At 41.3% G+C, this 26,967-nt stretch overlaps 1 non-coding gene across 1 annotated transcript; it reads right to left on the reverse strand.

The window, feature by feature from the left end:
• Nucleotides 1–16,544: 16,544 nt before the first annotated feature.
• On the reverse strand, nucleotides 16,545–16,651 carry LOC129070048 (U6 spliceosomal RNA). The gene has a single exon (XR_008529067.1). It is a non-coding gene; the product is annotated as a U6 spliceosomal RNA (small nuclear RNA).
• Between the last annotated feature and the right edge of the window lie 10,316 nt (nucleotides 16,652–26,967).

Below are 26,967 nucleotides of genomic sequence, written 5' to 3' on the forward strand. Positions count from 1 at the left end.
CTCATCACCTGACACTTAGGTTTCTGTGTCAGGAACAAAAAATTCATGTTGATGGAGTTGCCTAGACTTCTGACTTCACGCCATGGATGTTTAGCTTGAGTTGCTAGCGCATGCCTGTGGAATACCTGATATACAGAGTTGGCAGGTGGTGCAGGACACATTGGTGGCTTTAGGTTTGGGCATTCTTTGAACCTCTTCTGAGGACATAGAACTTGGCAGTTTTTAGTGGATTGTCGGACCTGCCCCAAGCTGAGCCACTTGGTGAAGCTGATGTACTTAGCTACCTCTATACTCAGCCCACACTGACCTTCAGGTTCTGTTGTGACAAATTTGGGGATGATGGTGGGGGATCTTTGCTGCTTCCTCTGGAGTCCTGCTCCTTTTGTCTGAGCCCCTCCTGCTCAGGCAAAGTTCAACTGATACTAAGAAAACATAGCTTGTTTCAATCTTGCCTCTGTCTTTGAATTTTATAAAGACCTCATAGTATGTAATTATTTTTCAATACTTGAGGCTTTATCTATGGTACAAATAGCAGTAATAGTTCATATGCCCTGTTATAGACCACTCTATAGTCAACCATTTGAATAGCCAATCCATTGTTGATGGACTTGAGTTTCCTATTTTGGGCTGTTACAAAAATTGCATGGGGACTCACTGAGGCTTGTTATATAGGCAGTGGCATATTACTGCCTGGAAGGAGGTGGGGGTACTTTTGTAACAGTGGAAAATTATAATGGTGGGAAATTGTAACCCACCCCACAATTCTTTTGACATTGTTTTTGTAAATGCTAACTCTGACTAATATGTAGCTTATAGATAAATAGCATGTTTGGATAAGAATCCTAAGGAACTAACTTCAAAAGATACAGTCTCTGACCTTCAGGCATCCCAGCTCTGGAAGATTTGCTGACCTTCAGCTGCAGAGCCAGGATGACGTGAAGCCAGGATGACTAAACCAGGATGACGCACAGCGGACCATCACTTGCCTTATTGGAATGGACTCTGTTCATCTGCGTGTAGAGAATATTTCAGCCCCCTCCCTTGACCTCTTTGTTCTGTCCCCTCTTCCTCCTTATATAACACCTCTGCCTCCACTGAGAGGTGGAGTAGGGCTTTGAAGCATGTGTCCCCCATCTTCCCAGGAGATGGGCTTTGTGATAGGAGCCCCACATCTTCCAGGCAGCTGGCACCTGAAAATAAACCACTTTCCCTTACATCCGCACCTGCCTCTCGAATATTGGCTTTCATAGCAGCAGGCTGCTGGACCTGCATTCAGTTATACTTTCCTGACACCCTAGGGAAGAACAGGTATGAAGCAGGTCCCTGAGATCAGAGGGATACTCTGCTGATGCCTATGGTTCAGTGGTCAGGTGTGTTCGGGGATGGCTCCTGTGGACTCTGTTTGATTTCTGTGTCTATACTGTAAGTAGAGACCTGTTCCTAGTGGCCAGGCTGGTGGCTTTGTCTCCCCTAAATCTCTCACCTCCTTCAGAGCTGTTCTTTTCCTGTGGAAGGTTACAGGCTACCTTGGGGGTGGGGCCCACTGCTTACCCTCAGCTCATTTTAGGCTGTGGATTCTTGTCTACTGAGCTCGCCTGTCCTTTCGTTCTTGTTTCTGCATCTCCTAGTGGGGATGCTTATTACCCTTAGTCCCAGAGTAGCTGGCACAGCAGCCACATTCCATGATACCAGGCTGGGCTGTGGTAACTGGCCTGGGTGTGAGTCAGGTTTTCAGTGAAGATTTATGTAGGTGAGATAGATCAAGAGCTGTTCCTGGTCACCTGTCTCCACTGGCATTAAGCTCTTCATGCTACAGACTCTTCATATCAGGACCTGGCAGTAAGTTTGTTTTGGTGCCTACTTTTTCCATGTGTTGCTGATGCATACTGACGTGGAGAGCTTTCCTGTATGACAATAATGGTCCTTGGCACTTCTGCCTGGACATTGGTCTAACCTAATTCCAGTTGCAGTTGGTTAAGGAGGCAATGTCAAAATTGCTTCAGAGGCTTTGAACAGAGGCTTTAGGCAGGAACTTCTCTGATTATTGGCTGCTAGTCACTCTTGGGCAGTCATAGTTCTCCCTGGGATCTGTTCTGTTCTGTTCCCCTCTGCAGGGGTCTATGTGGCCAGGGCCCCTAAAGTCAGTTGCATGTTCTGACTCTTTGGCTGGACCCATGTGGTTTGGCCATATTTTCAGTGCGTGTGGCAGTATCTTCTCTACAGGGGCTTCCATGGCCCATAGGATCCCCCTTGTCTCAGGGTCACTGGTTTCCTTCATTTTGTCTCATAAAAACAGGCTCTTGTCCTTACCTTTGTGTAGGTATAGGCCACAGATAACTGGGCCACTGTCTTCTCTTTACCTGGGAGTCCTGGTTCCTGTAAAGAGAATGGCTTCTAACATGTGTTCCAGTGTTCTTCATCCTAGGACCCATCTCATTCTGCCCCTTGGGTCACCTTCATTGGTCTTTTCTCATCCTCCAGGGCTGACTTTTGGGGCCATCATCTTGGTTGAGGTTATTCCATCCTGGGTCCAACCTCTGCCCTGCCCTCCCAGGATCCTCTCAGCTGCCCTTTAGAACCTCTATTTCCACCTGCTTCACTCAGTCTACCTGCTGCCTTCCATGGTCAGTTGAGTGTCCCCAAGCTGCCTTCCCTCCCCCTAGCCACAAGGTCTCTATTTTTAGTATGTAGTTTTGGAATCTTGCTCTCAGTTCTTAAAAATATTTTTAGTTTCAGAAATTTTAGAAAAGTCTATAAAAGATAATAACACAGATAATTGTTACTGTACTATAACTTCAAGTCTAGTTCTAGGCTTACCCAAGTATATGCCTTATCTTAGATTGGATCTGATTATTCTTAGGTGATTTGTCTATTGGCCAAGTGAACCTCAAGTTTCCAGTTGTCACTTTTCCCAGGTATCTGGGTGTTGGTGGAACATGTAGTGTTACCCATGGTGTTATCTTTGATCAATGTTCATATTTAGATGGATGCCTGAGAGGTAGCTGGCTATGGGTCTCCCTTGTGCTGAGCAATGCTGGGATTTGGTTTTTCAAGAATGTCTGGCTGAGGTTGGCTGTTTGGGAGATCCAGTGCAGTGAACCTCGAGGTGAGCCTCTATCTTGAGCCTGTCATCGGTTGTGGAGGAAAGTGTTGTCCTATGATATGACTAGATCTGGATCATAATGAAGATAGCTTCCTGTAAGTCCCTCAGAGACTGTCTGAGTAACCTCTCTCTAATGCTGCAATGCATGCTGGTTCTTCAAACAGGCCATGGCCCTGTCCCCAGCAGGCATGTAAGGCATTATCACTTTATATGGGCAGGTCACACTACCACGCCTGTCCATCTTGCCCAATTTTATATATTGGGTTGACGAAAAAAACTCATTTGTTTTTTCCCCCATAAGATAGCTCTAGTAGTGCTTAGTTCTCTTTAACTTCATTTGAAACAATTGTGTTAGAATGTATTTGTGACAGCTGTCATATTGTCATGCATTAAAAAAACATAAAAATTGGGGAGAATCAAGATGGTGGAGGAGTGCGAATTACACTGACCTCCTCTCAGGACCAACCTAGAATTACAACTAAATTGTGGAGAAATCACCTGGAACAAACAACTGAACAATAGCGAGAGAGGAGTTTTGTAACCTCAGAGACAGAAGAATTGGCTTTAGTGCAATCTAACTGGTAAGGAGTGCAGTACAGACTTGTGAAAGTGGGTGGGGTGCCCACGGGCGGCAACACCAGAAGGATATTGAAACGGCCAGTTGGGTCTCCTTAAGAAGAGTGGGGCCTAAACCATAAGCGGGGATCTCCAGCCTTCACAGCACCAGATACCAAAAAGTATACAGATAACAACCCGGTGCAAAAAGCGACAGGGTTGCTCTCTGCCAGAGACAGGCAGCTGGAGATGCAAAGAGCCATTTAAAGGGCCAAGACATAAGTTTTTATTTGCAGCCACTTACCCTGGTCTCCGGCAAAGGTGGGGGAAGAGTGGGCTAGAGACGCCAGAGGAGAGACTGGGGAAGGAGGCTTTGGGAGGAGAACGGAGAGAGGAGCTGGCAGGATCCTGGTGCTGAATCCTCCCCCCATACAACAGCAGCCATCTGGCTCAGGCAGACCACTCCCCTGAGCAGCAGCAGCGTGAGAGGACACAGTGGCCCCTCCCCCAGGAGGGACTCCGCCCCGCCCTGAGCTGTCTAAGGTGGCCTGCTGAGTGCAGAGTGCCTAGATTAACACCTGAAGGAGGCAGCCACAGACAGTAGGTTCCTGGAAGTCTCGAGCAGACTGCCTAAGGCCAGACAGGGACGGAATCTGACATCATCAGAGGCAGATCCAGAAAGGAAAAACAGCGGTCTCCAACCATAGAAGTTCACACCACAAAGTCAGGAAATCAAGACAGATCAATTTAAGAAGCAGAAGCAAAAAAGAAGAGTCTCACAAATAATGGGAAGACAAAGAAAGAACCCCCACTCGAAGGGAAGGGAGGAAGCCCCAGAAAGAGGACTGAACGAAATAGAGGCAAGTAAACTATCAGATGTTGAGTTCCAAACAACGGTTCTAAGGAAGCTCAGTGAGCTCAATGAGCTCAGAGAGCTCAGAGAGAATTACAAAAAGCTAGAGGGAAACTACGAGGAACTTACCGCAACCTATATCAGCATGAAAAAGGACATAGGAACTATCAATAAGAGACAAGAGGACATGAAGAGTACAATTTCTGAATTGAAGAACACAGTAGAAGGAATCAAAAGCAGGCTCGATGAAGCTGAGGACCGAATCAGCGATCTGGAGCACACGGTAGAAAACAGCTTCGAGAAGGAGCAAGAAAATGAAAAAAGGCTCGAAAAGAATGAAGAGGCGTTGAGGGAAATGCAGGACAACCTGAAATGTAATAATATCTGTATAATAGAGATACCAGATGGAGAAGAAGAGGAGCAAGGGATAGAGAACCTGTTTGAAAAAGTCATGATGGAAAACTTCCCCAGTTTGAGGAGAGAAATAGTCACACAAGTCCGGGAAGCACAGAGGGTCCCATTCAAGAGGAACCCAACGAGGCCCACTCCAAGACACATCATCATTACAATGGCAAATAACAAAGACAAACAGAGAATCCTGAAGGCAGCAAGGGAGGAAGAGGTAGTAACATTTAAGGGAGTCCCGATACGCCTAGCATCTGACTTCTCAACAGAAACACTGCAAGCCAGGAGGGAATGGCAAGAAATATTCCAAGTCATGAAGAGCAAAGGCCAGCAACCAAGACTGCTCTACCCAGCAAGGCTCTCAATTAAAATGGAAGGCGAAATAAGGAGTTTCCCAGACAAAAGGAGGCTGAAAGAATACACCTCCACCACATCAGCATTGCAAGATATGCTAAGGGGACTGCTTTAAGAAGATGAAGAAAAAGAGTCTATGGATACCCAGTCCTTTCACAGTCACCAGTACTTGATATTACCAATATTTTTTAATACATATTAATCTGGTTGTGACAATGATGTGTTATTTTAATTATTCCTTTATTATTTGTTGAGACTAAACCTGTTTTAATATATTTCTTGCCTATTTCTATTATTTTAAAAAAGCTTTAAATGACTTTTTGGTATTCTTTATCCATTTTTTGATTAAATGTTTGTAGAATTTTTTCCCTAAAAAGACAAAACAAAACAAAACAAACCATTAACCCCTTTTTAGATGTGTCACAGGTACTTTCCCATTCTATTACTTGTCCTTTAACTTTTTTATATGTATATCACTGTACAGCCTTAAATGTTTAATAGAGTCATATTGTCAATACTTTATTTATAGCTTCTGGATTTGAATATTTTACTTCAGGAGAAGAATAGTATTATTTTGTATTTTCTCCTAAAACTTAGATTTTACATATTGATTTTTAATTCACCTGAATACTTTTTGTATGATGTGTGAAATAGGGCTCTATACTTGTTTTATTTCAAGTAATAGTAGTCCAGACACCTTATTTGTGGAATAAACCTTATTTTCCCCATTGATTTGCGATATCAACTTAATCATATATTACATTGTTAGACAGATATATACGTTTGTCTGTAGAATACTCACTATAGTTCATTAATCTACTTGATTATTTCTGTGCCAGTGTCATGTTGGTTTAATTGCAGAGACTGTATAATGGTTTTAAATTTTTAAATATTTTATAATTAACTTTGACATTTAAAATAAATAACACCAATCTGCATTTAAGAAAAATGAAAAAAAGAAAGAAAAGGAAGAAAGAAAGAGAGAGATGGAACTCCTACTTTTTGAGACTACTGGATGGAACTGGAGAATATTAAGCTAAGTGAAATAAACCAGTTGATGAAAGACAAATACCATATGATCTCACCTATAAGTGGACTCTATTCAACAAAATAAACTAACGAACAAAATAAACCACAGGCATGGAAACATGGAGCAGAGTGAAAGTGACCAGAGGGGATGAGGAAAGAGGACAACAGTGGAAAGAAGGGGAAGGGACTAGACAAAGAACATGTATGAATGACCCATGGACATGGACAACAGAGTGGGAATTGACTGTGGGAGTGGGGGTGGGGGTGAGATGGGTCGAGGGGGGTAAAAGGGGAAAAATTGAGACAACTGTAATAGAATAAACATGATTTAAAAATTAAAAAATAAAATAAAATAACATTTTGTTTTTTAAAAAAACATCAAATTGGTGAATTTTTGTGTAGCAATTTTAATATTGAAGATGGAATAAAATATGCAACATCTTTGGCATATTAAGCTTTATTATTTTAAGAAAGTTAAAAATGCAACTGAAACGCAGAAAAAAATTTGTACAGTGTACAGAGAAGGTGCTATGACTGGTTGAATGTGTCAAAGTGGTTTGCAAAGTTTCATGCTGGAGATTTCTCACTGGACAATGCTCCACAGTGGGGCAGACCACTTGAAGTTGATAGCTATCAAATCAAGACATTAACTGAGAACAATCAAAGTTATACTATGCGGGAGATAGCCGACATAATAAAAAAAATTGAAGTCAATAAAGTTATTGGTGAAAATGAAAAATGTGTCTTTTATTTTATGGGAGAAACTAAATGAACTTTTTGGCTAACCCAATAATTCTTAGCACCTGCCATGTGGTATAGAAGATATCCACATTGTCACCTTGCTGCCACCCAAGACATGCCTGGTGTCTAAGTTCCCTTAATAAACTCTTTGGTATAGTTGTGAAATTGTCAGACTCATTATCTGATCTCTTAGGCCTGGAAAATTTCATGTAATAATTGGTGAGCCAGCCGGAAGACTGAGGAAATGGGCCTTGCTTACTTCTGAATGAGTAAGAAGAGACATTAAAAGGGACAAAACGTAGGAGCTTTGTAGAAAAGGAATCTTTGGAAAGAAAGGTGTTTTTTAAGTTTCTTTGTCATTTTTTTATTTTTTAACTTATAAATCATGTTTATTCTATTACAGTTGTCTCAATTTTTACCCCTTTACCCTCCTCCACCCATCCCACCCCCACCCCCCACTCCCACAGTCAATTCCCACTCTGTTGTCCATGCCCATGGGTCATTCATACATGTTCTTTATCTACTCCCTCCCTCTCTGGAAATAAAGTTTTATGTGGTCAAGGTAAGATTGAAATAAATTTAATTAGTACATTAATTTAAATATTGAAAGTAAGTTGATATAAAATTAGAGTTTGGTTCTCTTTCTCTTTATGCTAAAAGTTTCTTGTATTATGGGTCTGCTCCTGGTAACACATTATTATAAAAGTTATCTGTCTGGATTCTATGTTTTATCAAAATAATTTTTTGTGTTTTATGTTGTTTTAATAAGGTACTTAATTACTTAAGAAACTTGAATCTTTTTTATTTAGAAACTGAATCTTAATAGTAAAGCTTAATCTGTATTTGAAATGCCCTAGCTGACTTTCATGAAATGTCAGTAGCAACAAAATCTGTAAGGATTGCAGTACATATGGAAAGAGTCCATTCTGCTTCTGCATAAATGACCCCTCATTGCAGACTTTTGCCATCCTGATGTCCTTGTAACATGGCAGCATTCTGCTCCTAAATTAGAAATTAAAATGGATAAACAATAGTTATAAATTAAATGAATAGTCAGAGACATGGGAAACCCAAGAAAGCTGCTTGTTCTTCCTGGATCCCTCCCAAGTCCAATTTTTGGTTTTTGCATTTCTCATGCACCATAGTGCATTTAGTCTGGACTTTATTCAACTGCCACTTAGTATGGGTTCAATATGTTCTTGTTGTTGTATGTATATTTTCTGGATGGATTGAAGCCTTTCTTTGCCACAAGGCTGATGCCCTCACAGTGGCAAAGAAAACATTAGAAAATGTGTTTCCTACTTGGGGTATACCTTGCAAGCTCTCTCATGGCACATAGACCTACTATAGGCCATGGAATGGTGGCATGGGACCTGTCATTGTTTTCCTTCCCTACCTCTATGAAATGGGCTTATTATATTATGACACGTTAACCTGTGAAGCTTGCCTCTGTGACAGAAAATCTTGCAGACTTTACTGAACCACCTACAACCAAAAGGGTGGGCAGTGAATCTGCAGAAAATTCAAGATCCAGGCACTGCATTAAGTTTTTGGGAGTTATATGGTCAGGTATGACCTGTGGTGTCTCCCAAGGCTATCATAGACAAAGTACAAGGCTACCCTATACCAAAAGAGGTTGTGGTAATCCTGGGATATTGGTGAATTTTTACACCCCATTTAGTACAATGTCTCTGCGCATTATATCACCTAGTTAAGAAGGGATATATGTGGGACTGGGGAGCTGAACAAACCGGCTGCCTTTGAGAAAACAAAAATACTTATGAAACAGACTAAAGCTGTTGTAATCCCACAGGCAGGGTTGCCATTTGAATTAGTTATGAAACTGGAAAAGCTGGCATTCATGCTGCCTGTCACTACCAGACCCAATAAGTAGGCACAAGGATCGAATCTTTATGGGAGCTTTATTCAGATGCCAGCAATCTGAGAAGACAGCAGGTTATGTACCTCAAGAAATCATCTTAACATCTCATTTCAAGCCAACCTTTTTATAAGGAGAAAAAAGAACAGGTAAGGGTTTGGAAAAAAGGTTGATTGAATAAGAGTTGCAGCCTGGGGACAATTTTCCTGGTACTTCTTTATCTGTTGATCAACAACTCAGATACTTTCTCCATCACTTGTAGACCCCCTGGGACACAAAGGTTGTCGGGTAGATCATGCATTCCAGTTCCTGGAATAACAGCTTTCCACATGCATTAATCACTTAAGCCTATCACCTAAGGGTAAAATCCTTAACCTTTGAGTTCCTCTATCAGTTATTTCAGTAAACCTCAAAGGCACAGCCAAAAACAACTAAAGGAGTGAGTGTCCCTTAGACTTTTGGTCCTAAATGTGGAAGAAAGTGGAAATCAGATACACCCTGATAGAATAGCTAGATGCAGTAAGAATTTCCTTTTTCAGCAAAGGGTGGTTTGTTAGCAAAGAAATTTCTATAATTGGATTATAAGATAGTTAACCAGATTATGTGCTCTCTTGAGGGTGGTTACACCTCCAAGGGGTCTGAAAAAGAGGATTACTCTGGCACTTCAAAGATGTTAACCTAGATGTACAGGACAATGGAGAGGGCTTGATTATGGCAAAGAAAAACTTTTTGCTAGGGAAGTTATAGGCCTGAGATGTAACCACCCACAGTGACCTATCCAGTTATGAATTTGTGATCAGATCACCCTGTCAGGTTACTTTCAATCACTGCACTTTGTCAGAGCTATTATGGAGTCCCATTTTGTTCATGATTCTCGTTTTTTGTCATAAAGCAGTCTGAAGGATGCATTGATGGACCAACCTTTTGGTTAGACAGTATGGTCTCACAGTGCTGGAAAGGCTCATTCCTTGGAAGTCTCAGTATCAACATCATCTTGTTGAAATATTGGGAATAAAGCAGTACCATCATAAGATGTGAGTTGAGACCAAATTTTCCCAAAAGGGGAGGACAGGTAAATGGAAGGCAATCAGATCTTATGGCCTTCATTGTGTAACCTAAACACACATTCAGGCCCTGTGGCAACAAAAGCCAAACGTGTGAGACATGTACTGGTCCAAAAAGAAAGAGGTTTATTCGGGTGCCATGACCTTGGAGAATGGTGGACTCCCATACCAAAGACCATCTCACTTTCTTGCTCAAGCTCGTGGTTCTCATAAGGATAAGGAGGGGAGGGTTTTTTTTCCCTATCCAATTATCTTGCTAGCTTTTGGAGTGCTTGGTGTCAGAACTTTCCCCATTACCATCTTGACCAATGAGGGAGGCTCGTTGGTTCTCCCTGACTATCTATGGTATGAGGGTCAGTGGAGAGAGAGGTGTTGCAAGACCAATCATCAGGAAATCTGAAGGTGCTGCATGCCTCAGTCCACATCCTGATGCTGGCCATAGCACCCCACTTATGGGAAAGCCAGTTGGAGTCTGTGGGACACCCCCGTATCCTGTAGTGCCTGCACCCCACGCACAGCCCCCTACATGGCATACCCCCTGAAATGGCCAGCTGGGTCCATTCTCATTCAGCTACTGGCTTCCCACACTCTGACTGTCAACAGTAACAATTGTGAATAACAGTCTGGATCATTTCTATGCTGTGAGCTATCATCATCCGAGTTTTCCTGTCTCTTTTGTGTGTGTGTGTATTTTCCAAGTAATATAACATTTACATAAGCCATAAAAATATTAAAGGTTATTCTAAACATCTTCAGTAATCCTTAACAGTTGGGCTTTATAGAAAACCCCAAAGACTAAGTATAACTATTATTATGAATAATATCAAACCAATCAAACAATTGGTTTCTGAGTCCAATATTGATCTGTTGATATACTTGCCTTGTTGATGTCTTGGGATAGTTGCCTAACTCTAATGTCAGTGGCTTCTCATCCTTGATTAATCTTTAGTGTCTGTTGTAGACAGAGGCAAGTTTGAGATGGGGGTAGATATTCATTTGTGGTTAAGTGTCTTTTTTAGATGAGAAACGTGAATGCATGAGTTTACTCTTAATTTTAGGTGCACATGGGTTAGTTAGTAATATCTAGTAAGGTCCATTTCGATAAAGTTGGAGAGAGTCTTTTATTTGATGTCTCTTTCAATAGACAAAATCTCCCAGGTATAGGCCATGGTCTTTGAGTCTTCGTATGAAATGAATCAATTACTAACTTATCAGATTCTTTAAGCTGGTTAATAAGTCCCTGACAATAATGCAGAATGTCTCCTTGTAGTACTGTTCATTCATACGCCCTCTCATCCAGATATACAAGGCATCCAGTGATTATTGTATAAGTAGAATGGCTGTTTTCCAAAGAAGTAGGTCTCAGGTTGAAGATTACTATTAGGGAGAACTTTTGGTCAAGGGAGATTAAAATATCTGAAATTTTAGCTAGTTGAATTTTAATTGTACCGTCAGTATATTCCACCAATCTGGAGGACTGGGGGTGGTAAGCATGAGGAAAATGTTGTAGACTAAGCCAAATGTTACAATTGGACCACACTATTTCCCCACTGCACTGAGTCCCTTATTCACTATATAAAAAGGAAATTTCCCAATTGGGAATTACTTTTTCCAATAAAAATTTGCCTATCATTAAGATTGTTGTTCTCCTACAAGGGAATGCCACAACCAAATGAGAGAACGTACAAATCTTAACTAACACATATTTTCATCTTTGATATAGTGGCATTTGGGTAAAATCCAATTGCCATACCTCAAAGGGACCTAAAGGGAATGGGAATGTCAGTGGGATTCACAGAGTGGTTTCCCGGGATTATATGTCAGATAGATAAAGCATCTGTTTTATGTTTTATGAGCTATAGTTGGAGGGGCTCCTAGTGATATTGTTCACTCCGTGAAATGATCTTTTCAGGAACCCAGTGTGTTAGTTGATGTACATGTTGAAGTATAAGCAATTGAGTCCCTATAGGCAAGATTGTTTTCCCGTTGGGTTTAAGCCGTATCTGTTTTTGTTGCCATATTTTCTTTTTCTTCTCTAGCTATCTTTTGGAACTGTAAAAGGATCTTTTATTGATTTATCAGGGAGTAAAGGACATTTTTAGGTTTGGATAATTAGATTGTTTAGTGCTGCTTGTTTAGCTACAGCATCAGCTGAACGATTCCCTTTTGTTTCCATGATGGTAGCTTTAGAACATCCTGGAATTTTGATAATTATCAATTGTCCCAGTTGCTGTATGGCATCTTATAATTCTGAAACCTGTTTTTCATTCTTTATAGACTGCCTTGAGGAAGTTATGAAACCTCACTCTTTCCAGAACACTCCAAAGTCATGAGTTACACCAAAGGCATAGTAACTATCAGTGTAAGTATTGGCTATTTACTCGTTGGCCATTTGGCAGGCTTGGATTAGAACAATTAATTTGGGTTTTGGGAAGATCTCATTTCAGTTAAATAAGATCTTTCAATGCATCCACCAAGGGAGTTATTGTAGATCCAGCTTAGTAATGTCCCTGTTCATTTTTGAGATAAAATCCATCTGCAAACCAAATTAAGTCAGCATCATCAATAGAATCTCCTATAAATCTTTCTGGGAGCAAGAACGTGGCCAGTAAGTAAAGTGCAATCGTGGGTGTCTTTATTCTGTGAAGAAGGCAGAAAAGAGGCTGTGTTAAGACTTACATCAGGCTAATGTAATTTTAGGTGTAGAAAGCAGGAGTACTTCCTAAGAAGCCAGTTGGCTGACTGATGAATCTGAGTATGGTGAGAGCTTAGCAAAGATCCAACAGAATGAAGAACATAAGTTGTTAAGAAAGTCCATAACTATTTCTTCCATTTGTTTGCATCACATGGCTGTAATGGACCTTACACAGGGAGGCCTTTTTGCTACTGAGTCTAATTGCTGGCTATTATATCCCATAGGTCTATGGTGATCTCTGTGTTTCTGAATTAAAATTTCAAAAGCATTTCATTTATTTTCATGCATGAAAAGGAAGAACATTTATAATTAGGATGTCATGAAGTGGGAGCTTTAAATAAATCTTCCTTAGAGCTTCTGCAACTTGTCCCCCTTGGGGGTTCCATTGGATTGTATCAGGTCCATCTGATTTTAATAAGGCATATAGAGGCTGAGCCATTAATGAAGAATTTGGACCCAGTTGTGGAAGTATTCAGTCATTCATAGAAGTCCCATAAACTGTTTCTTAGTTCTTGAAGGAGGAAAGGATAAGATTCCTCTGAGTCTTCCAGGGTTAATTAGAATTGAAGCTTGTCTTTTGAGACTTTATGTCCTTTGATAGCTAGCTGTTGTAATAGATAAATTGTATCCTTTTGGGAGTCTAGCAATATCCTAGAGCATAAAAGTAAATTATCACCATATTGGATTACAGCGGAATCTTTGGGAAATTCAATATCATTTAAATCAGCATTTAGTATCTGAGAGAAATAGTGGGACTTTCCATATAACCTTGGGGCATTATGATCCACGGAAATGGCTGATAACAGGGTATGATAATAGGAATAAATACTTTATTTATAGTTCTGAGATCCTGTACAAATCTCCATCTTATTCCATTGGGCTTCTGTCCTTGAAGGATAGGAGAATTGCAGGGGCTCATGGATGGAATCATAAGACCACCTTCAAAGTAATCTTGTATTATGGGCATTCTTCCAGCTAGTACATCAGACTTTAAAGGATATTCGTGAATACCAGGTGGAGGCAAAGTGTTGTCAATAGCTCTTTTGATAGGAGTGGTTGACTTAATCTCAATATCTGTACTGAAAAGAGCCCAGAGTTCCATAGGAATGCTCTGTAGCAAATGTTTAGCCTGGAGATCAATTTCTGCTTGTGAAGTTTCCTTTAAAAACATTGTTTTCTCAGTAGGTCCAGCATTTGATTTATGTAGTTCTAAATATATTTCACCCTTCTAAGAAAAGGATGTGTGGGCATTATAGGTTTCAAGAAAGTCTCACCCTATCAGGGCACATTTGATTAGTAAAAATATATGTTGTCCTACAACATTCCCTAGAGGGAAGAGAATAGATTCTGATTTGAAGTGATCATTGGTTGATTAGATCTCCCTACCATTTGTGCAGAAGCTTTACTCTGAGGGAGAGGGCAACTTCGTTGGGTAGAGTTAAGAAAAGATAAACTAGCCCCAGTATCTACAATGACCTTAGTAGTTTTTCCTTTTAGGGTAATTTTGATTTCTCCAAAAGTATTGGCAAGGAGAAAGGGAAATGCCCCCTCACATTCCTCAGATCTGCTCTATGCTTCCTCCTGTTTCTTTTCTTTTACTAAATCCCATTTCCGTTTTCTGCAATCCTTCTTAAGAGGACCTGGCTTTGTACAGTGAAAGCAGACTCACTTTCCCCTCATAGAAAAAACTTCAGGGAGGTCTGACCTGATTGCCTAATTGCTGGAGCTGTAAATTCACAATTCTAGTGGCTTTATCTTTTCATTTCTTTTGAATAGCTTTAAATAATTGATTGGCCAGAATTGCTAGTTTATTAGTATGTGTGGTTGGCCGGTTTAATACACGGTGTTTAATGCAAGTTACAAGCTCCTCTTCTAATTCTTCCAAAAACGCTGAGTTGAGCGATAGGCCATTTTGATGATCCTTAAAACTGTCTGTAGGCAATCCTAAATATTATTTGAAAGTTTTCTCAAAATCTTCCAAAACACCAAGTATGGTTTCATCAAGTTTTTGTTTACATTTCTGGATTTTTGTTCAGTCTATTTTCTAGGGAAACATCTCAAGGATTGCTTGAAGCTGATGGGCTAATTATTTGTATTTTTCCAGGTCTGTTTCTCTTTGTTTTAAAAAGTCTTCTGTAGGAATTTTGCAGCAAATCTCATTTATCCATTCTGCTGTTTTGCTCTCAGAAACCACTGGTTGTATTAGATGAAACAGGTCAGAAAACCAGGACCGTATATTCTAACAATTAAATCAAATTCCTTTCCGAACCCTACAGGGTCTGGAATAGAATCAGGAACCTCTTTAGTTAGACTTCTTAATTGTGTTTTAGTCCAGGGAGACTCAATTAATACCAGGTCCCCTCATCCCGAGACCAGCTTTTCTTTAAAGTGAGCTGCCAGAATTTCTGGGTTTTCTAGCCTATCATTGTCTGGCTTTCTATTCTTAGTTTCCCCTAAATCAGTCAAGGGTGGTGGTAGAAGAGATGTAGAGGAGAGAAAAGGAGGGGGGGAAAGGGAGGACATGTCTGGAAGAGGAGCTCAGAAAGTCGTGGGGTGGCTGAGGAATGTGGGCAACTGGGGTGTTGGCCTTGAGCAGTTCCCGAAGACTTCTTTAGTTCAGAGACAGTCTCTAAAAGTTTCTTATTAACTTCCCAAAGAAAAGAAATTCTTATCTGAGCTCAGACAGTCTTTAAAAGTTTCTTCTTAACTTCCTGAAGAGGAGAAAGTTTATCTGTGTCCCTTTGAGGCTTCTCTTTTCCAGTCAAGGTCAGCACCCGATTCATTCAGTTGAGTTTTAGAGCCAACTTTTCCCAATTGAATGTATGAAAAAAAATTAATTTAGACGTATCAAAAGAGTACCATTTTGGCCATTTGAAGCTCATATCAGTTTTGATTGAATCTTCCCATTTTTGTAGATACTTGCAAATTGAGGGTCCATATGAATTTGTCACTGAGCAAGGGCTCACTGCCTGACACACAGAGAAGCCAATACTATGGCACTGGCTTTTAAGAAAAGAAAAAGCTTTATTGTGAAGTCAACCAGCAAGGCTCAAATCTCCCTGAAGCGAGTTTTGGGGTGAGAGTTAAGAGATTTCATCACTGTATCTTCCTGGACAACAGACCCTTTTCTTCTTCATGTCCCCATCCTTGTTTCCACTGTGGGAAGAAACTTCTCCTCTGTGTGTGCTTGAGTGACATGACTTGCAGTTTGTTCTCTCATCTCTGAAAAACAACTCAGTATCTTGCAAGAAACAGGATAGGGCCAGTTTACAAGTACCTCCTTTTTGTTATGCATTCCTCAACCTTGGGGACCATTGGCAATGACTACTCTTGCTACTTCCTATAGATAAGGGGACAGAGTAAGCTGGGAAGAGGGCAAGAAAGCATAAAAATGTAGACGACCCTATAGGACTATACAAGCAAATATCACAATCAGGAAAATAAAATGCATTTTTTTAAAGTTTCTTTTATTAAGTGCACTTTATTTTTATAAAACCTATATGACATGTTTTTAAAAAAACCCCAAAAACAATGCCTCTGCTCCAAATAAATCAAGGTCAAAATAAATGAAGAACTCAAGATAACATCAGTCCCATTTACTCTAGTCCCAGTGTGGGGATGAAAAACAGCAGCCAGGTATGATGATAGGTAATAGATCCAAATTGCCAAACTCGTTAACATTTTTCCATCTCTAAACCATCCTTAAAGAAAAATCACATATGGGTCACCCCATCCTCACAGTAGTCCAGCAGGGTAACCATGACATCTAGATTCACATTTTCACCAAAAAATACTGGTAGACTTTGAAATTAGCAAGGATACGCTTGATTTCTTCTACAGCCCCTGTTATAAAAGCCTTTACTCTTAAAAATATGGAACGCTTCACAAATTTGCATGTCATCCTTGCGCAGAGGTCACACTAATCTTCTCTGTATCATTTCAATTTTAGTATACATGCTGCCAAAGCGAGCACAGTGTTTAAACCAAAACAATAACAAGTTAACACAGAGAGTTTAGTATAAAATAATTTTACTCTTGGGCAGAAGCAGGCTACTTTCCATGTGTTCGCATCTTCTCTTCCTGACCAAGCAGGGTCTCAGTTGTCCTGTTTTGTTTGAAAAGTAATTTAAGATACCCAAGGTTTATCAGTTAAGGGTTCACAAATATTACTTGTAAATGGTGTATCCAAAGTTTAACTACGACTTCATAGGGTCCATTCTGCTTAGGTTGTAGCTGACCCTCAGGGTGTTGATTTTTTCCTTGTCATGAGGAAGGCCTAATCCCCTGGGCTTATGCAATGTAAGGAAATGTCTAGGGAAACATTAATAGTCTAGAAGCATATTTATGTACAGCAAATCAAGTAGTACCTAGAAACTGTACGCATTTTATAGTATCTAATTCTTTTACAATATGACCATTTTCAAGATCATAATACTTAGTCTTCAGGAAGAGTCTCCCATATAACATTTCAAAGGCGCTCGTTGGAGCTTGCTCTCAGCAGGGCAACTGATAAGACCTCATCCCAACGTAAGTTGATTACTTCACATACTCACCTTTTAGTCTTTCTAAACTGAAGCCTGTAATAAGCATATACTGTGACTTCCTCTAACATGGGGGTGGGGCATTTAAAAATTCTTGTGGAAGAACCATCCAGCAATACTATTTCATTTTAGTCTCTAGATCATTCTGTTCAAAGGTAAACAGTTCCTGGAACTCACGACTTAGGGGTACGCAGTAAAAGACATCTTTTAAGCCCAGAAATGTAAACCAGCAAGTCTCCAGATAAAGTTGTAAGCAAAGTACAGGGACCAGGAGTCTACAATTTGGTTAATTGCTCTAAAGGTGAACCTGGGCCCCATGATTTCTGGTCACTATCAATGAGTTGTAACATCAGGTAGGAGGTTTTGGAACAAGTTTCCTTCTTGCCAAAGAAGGTTGAGGCACTCTCATTTCCAATGTCCTTTTGTCTACAAAAGGCATATTTTTGTGGTCCAAAATATGGGTGGCCTTTTCAGCTGGGTTATGGAGGTCCCAGGGATCTTACCAATGGTCATTTGTTTTTTTCTGCATGGGCTCTGGCTGGCCATGGCTGAGGGCTGCAGAGAGCAGAGGAGCTTGTTTTCTCATGTCATATTGCTTCTGCCTTTCCTGAATTTTCATCTTGGTAGTGAAACACTTTGAAAGCAATCTCTATCAGTTGAGACATTGGCATTCCCAACTGTAATTCCAGTGTTTTAACTTTTTTCTTATATTTGGGGCATTATGACTGATAAAGGTCATATTGACCAGTCTCCATATTCTGGATCAATATTTGTATATTGTTGGTAAGCCTCAAAATCCCTTTCAAGGAAGATGGATGGGTTCTCCTTGTATCTTTGCTGTATTTCCTGGATCTTATTCAAATGCTTTGGTTTTGAGACCTTTTTGAGAAGTCCTGCTATCAAATATTCCTTAAAATGGTTTAACTTTGCCTGGTCTCCTGGGTCACTGGGGTTCCATCCTGGTTCTGTTCCAGGGTTGGCCTGCATTACTGGTGTCCTGATGGATTGTTTGGTTGTAATTCCTGGAAACTTTGGCTTCTTGGAGGGCCTTTTCTACTACTACCCTGTATCCCTCTGGAGTGGGGAGGGTATTAATGAGGACCTGTATCTCAGCCCTGTTAGGATGATGAGTCTTGGTAGCGAGTCATGGTATTTTTTCAATTATATACATAGATCAGAGGTAGAAAAGGGAGAGTGCACATATACAAATTCCATAGATTAACTTTGGTCATCTAGATCTACAGGAACTTGTCTCAATGAGTATTGTCCTGCCCGAGGCAGAGTAATGCCTGGGCCAAAGTGACTATTCTGGCAGATACGGTGAGAGGAGACCATTCCTTTCTATCTGGCAAGGAGGGGTACAACCCTCAGCCATGGCCAGCCAAGATCTGACAAGATGGCTGCAGGAATGAACAAATGGACATGGGTTAGACCCCCAGGACCCTGACAGTCCAGGTGAAAGGCCATTCATCTGTTGGAACATAACAATATGTCTCCAGTGGCCCCAGGAGGATCATTGGGTGAAGCCTCCACAAGATTCCCTAAATGAAGGGAAGCTGAGGACTTTTTGCTGCACCTGTGAGCTCAGCTTTAGGTTTAAGTTAGATTTAGCAGACTCTTGGGCCTTAGGTTGAAGGTTACTGTAGTGTTAGGGGTTGGATTGTGCCCCTCTAAAACTCACATTTTGGAACCCCTCCCTATAAAATTATTGATATAATTGGATTAATATTTACCACATTCATTACTGTTTTCTATTTGTTGCTCTTGTTTTCCCCCCCTATTTTTGTCTTCCACTCTTCTGCCTTCTGTTGTTTTAATTAAGCATTATATGATTCTATTTTCTCTTAGCATGTCAGTTACACTTTTTTAGTGGTTACCCTATTTATAGATAATCTAAGTCCTCTTTCAAGTAATCATATACCATTTCATGGGTGATGTGTATCTTGTAACAAAACAACCCAAATTCTTTCCTCCCATCCCTTGTATCATTGCTGTCGTTTTACTTGTTTTGAGCACATTATTTTCTGTTAGAACAATGAAGAATAAGAAACTTTATCTTCATTTATTCCTTCTTTGTTAGGCCTTTCTTTATGCAGACTTAGAAGTTCTTTCAAGAGAAGAAAAATATAACATTTCTTGCAAGGCGGGTCTATTAGCAACAAATTCAATTTGTTTGAGCGTCTCCATTCCTTCACTTCTGAAGGATAGGATAACGTTGTAGGGTACAGAATCCTAAGTTGTTTTATTTTTCTCTTGACATTTAAAATATTGCATTCTATTCTCTTCTTGCTTACATGGTTTCAGAGAGGTAGGATGTAATGCTTATCTTTGTTCCTTGATAAGTAGAGTGTTTCTTCCCTTGGCTTCTCTCAGGAATTCTTCGTTTAGATTTTCTGTACCTTGAAAATGAGAAAATATTATTTTGGCATTTCTTCTGCTGGGTGTTTGTGAGCTGTGGTTTGGTGTTTTACAACAATTTGAGGACATTTTCAGTCGTTATTCTTTCAAATATTTCTTATTCTTCTGACATTCCCATTGTGCACGTGCTATACCTTGCCCTCAGTCAGCAGTTATTCTGTTCTGTTTTCAGTCTTTGTTCTCTTTGCTTTTTGGTTTTTGAGGGTGTTATTGACCTAGCTTCTAACTCAGAGATTCTTTCCCCAGTCATGTCTACTCTACTAGTAAGCACATCAAAGGCATTAGTCATGTCCTGACTGGTGTGGCTCGGTGTGTCAAGCATTGTCCTGCAAAATGAAACGTTGCTGGTTCGATTCCAGAATGGGCACATGCCTGGGTTGTGGCACAGGTCCCTGGTTTGGGGCATACAAGAAGCCACCAATGGGTGTTTCTTTTGTACATCAATGTTCTCTGTCTCTCTTTCTCCCTCCCTTCCCCCCTCTTTAAAAATAAATTTAAAAATATTTTTTAAAAAGGCACTATTCATTTCTGTTAGTAGATTTTTTTTCCTCTTTAGTATTTTTTTTTTTTTTTTGGTCCTCTTTTAGTATTTCTACCTCTCATTACATCGTCCATCTGTTCTTACATGCCGTCTATTTTATCCATTAGAGCCTTTAGCATATTAATCAGTTAAATTCCCAGTCTGATAATTCCAACATTCCTGCCACGTCTGGTTCTGACATCTCCTTCATCTCTTCAAAATGTGTTTCTTTGCCTCCTAGTATGCCTTGTAACTTGATAGCCATACATAATGTACTGAGTGAAAGAAACTGCTGTGAATAGGTCTTTAGTAATGTGGTGAGGTGGGTGGGGAGGGGAAGGATTCCACAGTCCTGTGATTAGATCTCAGCCTCTTCATGAGCTTATGCCTCTGGACTGAACATCACAAGTGTTTCTCAGTTTGTTTTTCTCCCCCTGCCCTTAGGTGGCCTGGATGGCTAGAGTGGGCTGGAGTCGGGTATTTCCCTTCCACAGGTCAGTTTGTCTCTGATGATACTCAACAGTTTAAGACTTAATTAACTAATTTCCTCTGAGGGAGGGCCTTGTTAAGAACAGTGTTCTGGCATATTTTAAAATGGTTCCTCTTTCCCTCTACCTGCTGGAGCCGTAGGAGTTTTTCTGCAATATTTACTGTGAGAAACTGATCAAGCTCCCAGAGGCAAGCCATATGACTGGGGACCCCTATGACTGGGTCCCTGGAGTGTTTAACATTCAGAGTTGTCAGTACTGAGCCTCTAGCACCTTGCCACTCCCCAGTGTTAGGTCAGTTTCAGCTCCCCAAGTCTCTGCTTTAGTAAATTCTGACTCCCTGTATTTGCCTGTCTCCCCAGCCTGGGGGACAGTGCTTTGTTCTGTCTCCTTTTCTCGCTTATCAACAAGAAGAGCCTTTTATTGTTGTTCTGTTAAGCTTTCTTACTTGTTAGGTCAGGACAGAGTGGAAAGTTACAAGCTTCTTATGTGCAGAACCAGAAACTGGAAGTCAAATACATGTTTTTAAACACAGCTTTCCAGGGCCTATAAGTTTTGCTTGTCTATTTCTCCTCCTTCATCACCTATATAAGGAAGGATTGTTTCCAAAGATATAGATTGTACACTAAAGTTTTTAGACCTTTCATTCTTTTGGCACTGTCCTTGTTGTTAAGAGCAGACATGGAATTATCATACAGCAGTGGGAGGCCAAGCACATGGTCTATGGTGGCCAGTTGTACCTACAACTCTAGAAAGCATCATATGACCTGGAATCTTTCCCTTTCCTGTTGGGTCACTACTTATCCTCTTGTTTTGTCATGAGTGCTTCCAATAGATTTGCCTTTCTATGACATGACATCTACCTCTTCTCTAGAAGCTTATTTTTTAAAAAAGTATGGTTGACAAAATTGCATAAAATATACAACATGACTTCATATACACTGCGAAAAATTACTGCAGTGGATTTACCACATCAGCCACCTCATGTGGTTGCCCTCTTTGGTGAGAGCATAATGCTGAGACAGCAGATCTTAGCTCTGATTTGTTAACAGCATTTTCCCCTGCCATTCCTCTCCTGATTCCTTGGCCCACAGCCCCCTTGGGCAGCATATACTTCTGTTTCTTCTCCACTTCCTCTGTTTAAGTGGCCCAGAGATGCTGCAAGTTCCTGGTATTTGCTTTACTTGGGCTGACCTTTGGGGTGGCCATACCATAACCTGTCACCTCCAAAGCATCTGACCCTGTGTCTGCTTAGCTCTGCCTGTGTAAGTTCAGCTGTAACCCTTCTGGGTTAGGTTGTCATGCTCCCCAGGTTGTCTTTCCTTGTCCTGACCATGGGCTCTACACTCCTGGGATCTAGTATTTGTGAAGTCCTTTATCTGTTTGTTCTGAAGCCATATTGTCCACAGTTGCTCACTCTTCATTTCTTCTTGCTGTAATTATGGTCTTCTCCTGGAACCAGATGTGTCAGTATTTCAACCAGACTCATAACTGCTGAGGACTATCAGCATTCCTTCATGTGAACTCAAGGACTAAACTGCTAGGGACCCACTGTGAGCTCAGGAACAAGCTTCTTGCCCTCTTTTCCTTGTACCTCTGGATCTGTCCATGGCCTATGGGACAACTCCGCAGCTCTACCTTAGAAATGGCCTTGAAGCTGGTACTCTAACAGTCAGCGATAGCTAAGCAATAGGGTATGCTGTGGGTGGAGTGGAAAACATCTCAGTTATTGAAGTCCTGAATGTACTGGCTTAGTGAAGGGGGCCCAGGAGCCCTGTCAGTCCTCCAGGCAAATAGAAAAGTCACTGGCTGTGTTGGTGTTAGGTCTGGCAGGAACCCTTGGTACTCTCATAGCTTGAGATCCCAGTATCTCTGAGACACCTAGATATCAGATGAAAGTCTTCTATCATCTTCAGAAAGGCAGAAACATAGAAACTCCTGGATGTGGGAATCTATAAGAAAGGTGTCATATATTCCAAGCTACAGTGATCTTCCACCTCTTGGAGAAATTAGAATTTCAGGCTATGGACTTTTGGCTGGGAGATGAGTTAGATTGGACAGTCCTGGGGACATAAGATATCACTCAGATCCCTATGTCCCCTGTAGAGGACAGCCAACACCTGGCTTTGCCTCAGGCTATGGACCTGCCTGGGCCTGACTGCTTTATGTCCTAATCTCTGCCCCCTGGGGTATATGCCCAGAGGTAAAATACAACCAGATATTGAAAACCAGAGGTTTCCTTAGAGTTCTGTCCTGTGGTCCAGCTTATCTGCAAGACCTAAAACCTATTGCCTTTCCCTTCTACCTGGGACCCCCGTCCCTGAGACCTGTGGCATCAGAATGGTGTATAGCTTGTTTTGCTCATCTCTGGTCTGCTGAATACAGATCTGCTCCTTCTTCTGTGAATTCTTTCATCCTATAGACTGCTCTCTGTGATTCTGAATGTGGGGCTTTCCTTCCTTTTTCAGAGGATCTGCCTTTCCCTATACTGGTAGGATTTTTACAATATGTATGGAAGGGGCCCTTGGCATAGAGTCTGTCAGGACAGACTATTAGTAAAGGTGCTGAGTTTCTCCATTGCCCCTCACACCTGGGTTCATGGCCAGTATCAAGGCCAGCAGATGGGAGGAAGGAGGAGTACAACTTTACAATTTCCATTGACTTCCTCCAGGCTCTGCGTGACTGAGACTCTTCTTACTCATGAGATCTTCTAGCTTTCATCTTCTGTTCTCTAATCTGCAAATGTGAGATTCAAACTCAGGGCATAGGGTGTCCTCGGACCACTGTTCCCTTCTGCTTTGCTCACAGGCACAGCAAACACATTAGGTCACAAGTGATTCAGAAACTCCTGGTACTATCAGGCCAGTGAGGAGAGACTTGGGTGTGCCAACATGTACTTTTATAGACATCTCTGGTCTTTTGACAATTAACTTGGCCTTATAGTTCTAGGTGTAAGTGACAAGGGACCCTAAAAAGGAGAGTGAGGGCCCTTCCTGATGTATCTCCCTCTCTGGCAGAGCCTGGGTGGGCCAGGGAGCACAGCCCCTGGGTGCCCTCAGCATGACTCAGATAGTCTCATGGGAAGGGGCTGGGCCTCTTGCAATGGGCTGACTAGTCAGGAGCCTAGACTACAGGATGCTGCAGGATCACCTCAGCCTGGGTGGTCCTTGGGGCACTGTGGAAGGTTTATACTTGCCATCCCTCAAGGGTGGGCTTTACCTTCATGGATGTTGTCTGAAAGCTAAGGTAGGAAAGTGGGACCTACTGGGAAACAGGCAGCAGCCCTGGGATTCTGGTGAAGGTATGTATCTGGGTCAGTGGGTTACTAGGAAAAATCCCGATTCTGGCTCCAGCTCTTCAAGGGTTGCCATTACAGAAATTAGCAAGAGGAAGGCTGGTAATATTCACTGGGAGGGACTCATGCTAGATAAGGCAAGAATCCTGTTGTGTCAAGGAGCCAGCTCTGTAGAGATACTATGGAGAAGATGAGTTGCTCATGTGCCAGCACTTTGGTCATGGCCAGGGATGGGACCTTGGATTGTTCCCTCAATAAGGGTATAATATGAAGGTATTACAAGACCCTTCCTGGGCCTATGGGGTAGAAACCTATTTCTGGAATCCTTTCAAGCTTGGCTGTTGGGTCTATTGATCAACCTGGCAGAGACAGGATATCATGGGAGTTTCTTCTGTAACACCTAAAAGACTATTTCTAGAATTAGCATCTGGGGATGATGTGGATGTGTCCTTTGAGATTCTTAAAGTCCAAACTTAGATTTTGTCTCTGAAAGACTCTTTCCTTAAGTTAAGACATAGACTATACTTGGAGATGTAGTTATGTGGGGTTAAGCAGCTGGCTCATGGTGGCCAATTGTATGTCATCCCTAGAGGGGTCATATGGTCAATAGTGTTACTTATTCCTTTTGGGTAGCTTCTCTTTCCTTTGTCATAGAGGCCGTCATTGAGCTGTTGGGTCTCCTGGCAGATACTGCTGTGTTATCCTTGAAGGGAGCTCTGTTCCTTGAATGTTATTTAGAGTGCTTTTTTTTTTTTTCCGGGTTCCTTTCACTTGCACTTTGTGCTGCCATGTGAATTGAGCCCATTTGAACTGCTTTTTTGTCTTCATTTCTCCTTCTGTCTCTAGGATTCCTGAGGCCATCTGGCTGGTTGTGATTGTTCTGTCTTGGCCTTGCCCCTTATTAATGCTTACATGTTTCTTCCTCCCTGCCTCCTCTGCCTCCTCCTTCTTCAAGATTTTATTTATTTCTAGAGAGAGGAAAAGTGAGGGAGAAAGAGAGGGAGAGAAACATCAGTCACTTGCCTCTCACACACCTTCAACCAGGGACCTGGACAGAAACGCAGGCATGTGTCTTGACAGGGAATCAAATCAGTGACCTTTTGTGTTGCTGGATGATGCCCAGCTTATTGAGCCACACCAATAAGGGCACATGTTGTTTCAAGTAGACAGCCTTGACATTGCTTCCCTTAAGATAGCTGTAGCCTCTTGGTCAGGTTAGTGTGAATGTCTTTGGTTCTGCCTGATGGCCACCCAGCATTGTCCTCAGCAGTGTCAAGTTGGAGTCTCTTCTCTTTTGTTCTCCCTCGTTCAGGCCTTTAAGCTGATGTGTTCTTATTTAACCTGTTCTCTTAAGACCCTGCTGTTTTTTTAGCTTTCACCATTGCTCCCTGGGACTATTTTCCTGCTGTGTTTGCACATATAATTAGGAGGATATCTCTGTCTTCCAAAAGAAACATCTCATCATCTTCTAGTTGCACAGAGTTGTCTTCTCTGATTGCTTACGTTGTCATTCGAAGGTCTAAGGTTTCCCAGAGATCTTGACCATTATCTCAAGAATATAATAAATGGTTTTTCTCATACTAGAAACATCATCTTTTCCACACAATGAAGATATATATAATCTGTTTCTTTAATTTTAAGAATGTACTAGTTACTATAGACTTTGAATAGTAAACATGCATTATTACAATGAAAGAAAATAGGATGTAACCATTTCCATGTGGGATATCACACTGCAGATCTAGTCCTAGTTTTTAGTTCATATATTCAATGTATTCAAAATATGTTGGGATCATATTTCGTGGTAGTATTGTGGTAGAATACTTACATGTATGTGTTAGCCTTGTGAGTTCCTCTTGATTTACCATTTATATGTTTATTGGAACTGATTCCAGTCATGGGCTAAATATGCTCATAAATACATACATAAGTTATCTGTAGACTGCTCTATCTGCTTTGATCATTGGTCTTGACTAGAGGGAAGGTCTGGAAGCTGGCATGGGCCTGTCTCATGCTGGAAGGTTACTGGGATTCACCTATTGAGTACCTAAAGGACTTTTCTCAGATCTCTTTTCATAAGGCCTGACAGGAATTCCTTCCTCTTTCACTTCCACTGGGGGTTTCGCCTCTTCTCCTCCTAGGAGAAACTATCTGCTGCGAGAGTACTTCTCAATGAGGAGACAGAATCTAGGCATCTTGCTACTTATGCTCTGGCACCTTGCTCTTCTCCACTCCATCTATTACTCTTCAGGGTCTTCTTTCTTGATCCTACTATTTTTATGTGAGGCCTTGATTACCAACAATTGAGAACAGACATTCACATTAAGACTGGCAGCTACGTTTTTTTATGCTTAGCTGAATATGGGACCAGGACCGTCTCCAGGAAAGCCTTCCCTGGGTCTTGATTGGTCTCCAACCTATAACCACTTGGTCAGAAGCACTGGCAAGAGCCCGGGCATGTGTCTGGTGCCTGGCATCTGACGAGCGCACGCGCGCGTGCGTGCGTGCGTGTGTGTGTGTGTAGGGGGGTAGTCTTGTAGGACAAAACCCTTAACCTGTGGAATCTGATGCTATGTCCAGGTAGATACTTACAGAATTGAGTTGAATTCTTGAACATGCTGCTTGTGTCCAAAAATTGTTTGTTGGTATGAGGGGGACCTCCCTCATGTTGGAATTGGGTCAGGGAGTCTAACTTTTTAATTATTTTTAAATTGATTTTAGAGAGAGAGAGGAAGTGGGGACAGAGAAAGAGAGAAACATCAATTTATTGTTCCACTTATTTATGCATTCATTGGTTGCTTCTTGTATGTGCCTTGACCAGGGAGCAAACTTGCAACCTTGGCACATTGGGATGGCATTCTAACCAATTAGGTTACCCAGTCAGGGCCAGAAACCTATTAATAATACCTGAGCCAACATGTGGGGGATAATACAGAGGGGGCCAGGTACCTCTGCTTCAGAATATCCCTTAAATATAAACTAGGATGACAGATCAAAGTGATATCTATCAGTCCTGCGAGTATATTG

The sequence above is a fragment of the Pteronotus mesoamericanus genome, unplaced genomic scaffold, assembly GCF_021234165.1.
Source record: "Pteronotus mesoamericanus isolate MK-2021 breed Mesoamerican mustached bat unplaced genomic scaffold, CSHL_Meso_final contig_24, whole genome shotgun sequence".
Taxonomy (NCBI): domain Eukaryota; kingdom Metazoa; phylum Chordata; class Mammalia; order Chiroptera; family Mormoopidae; genus Pteronotus; species Pteronotus mesoamericanus.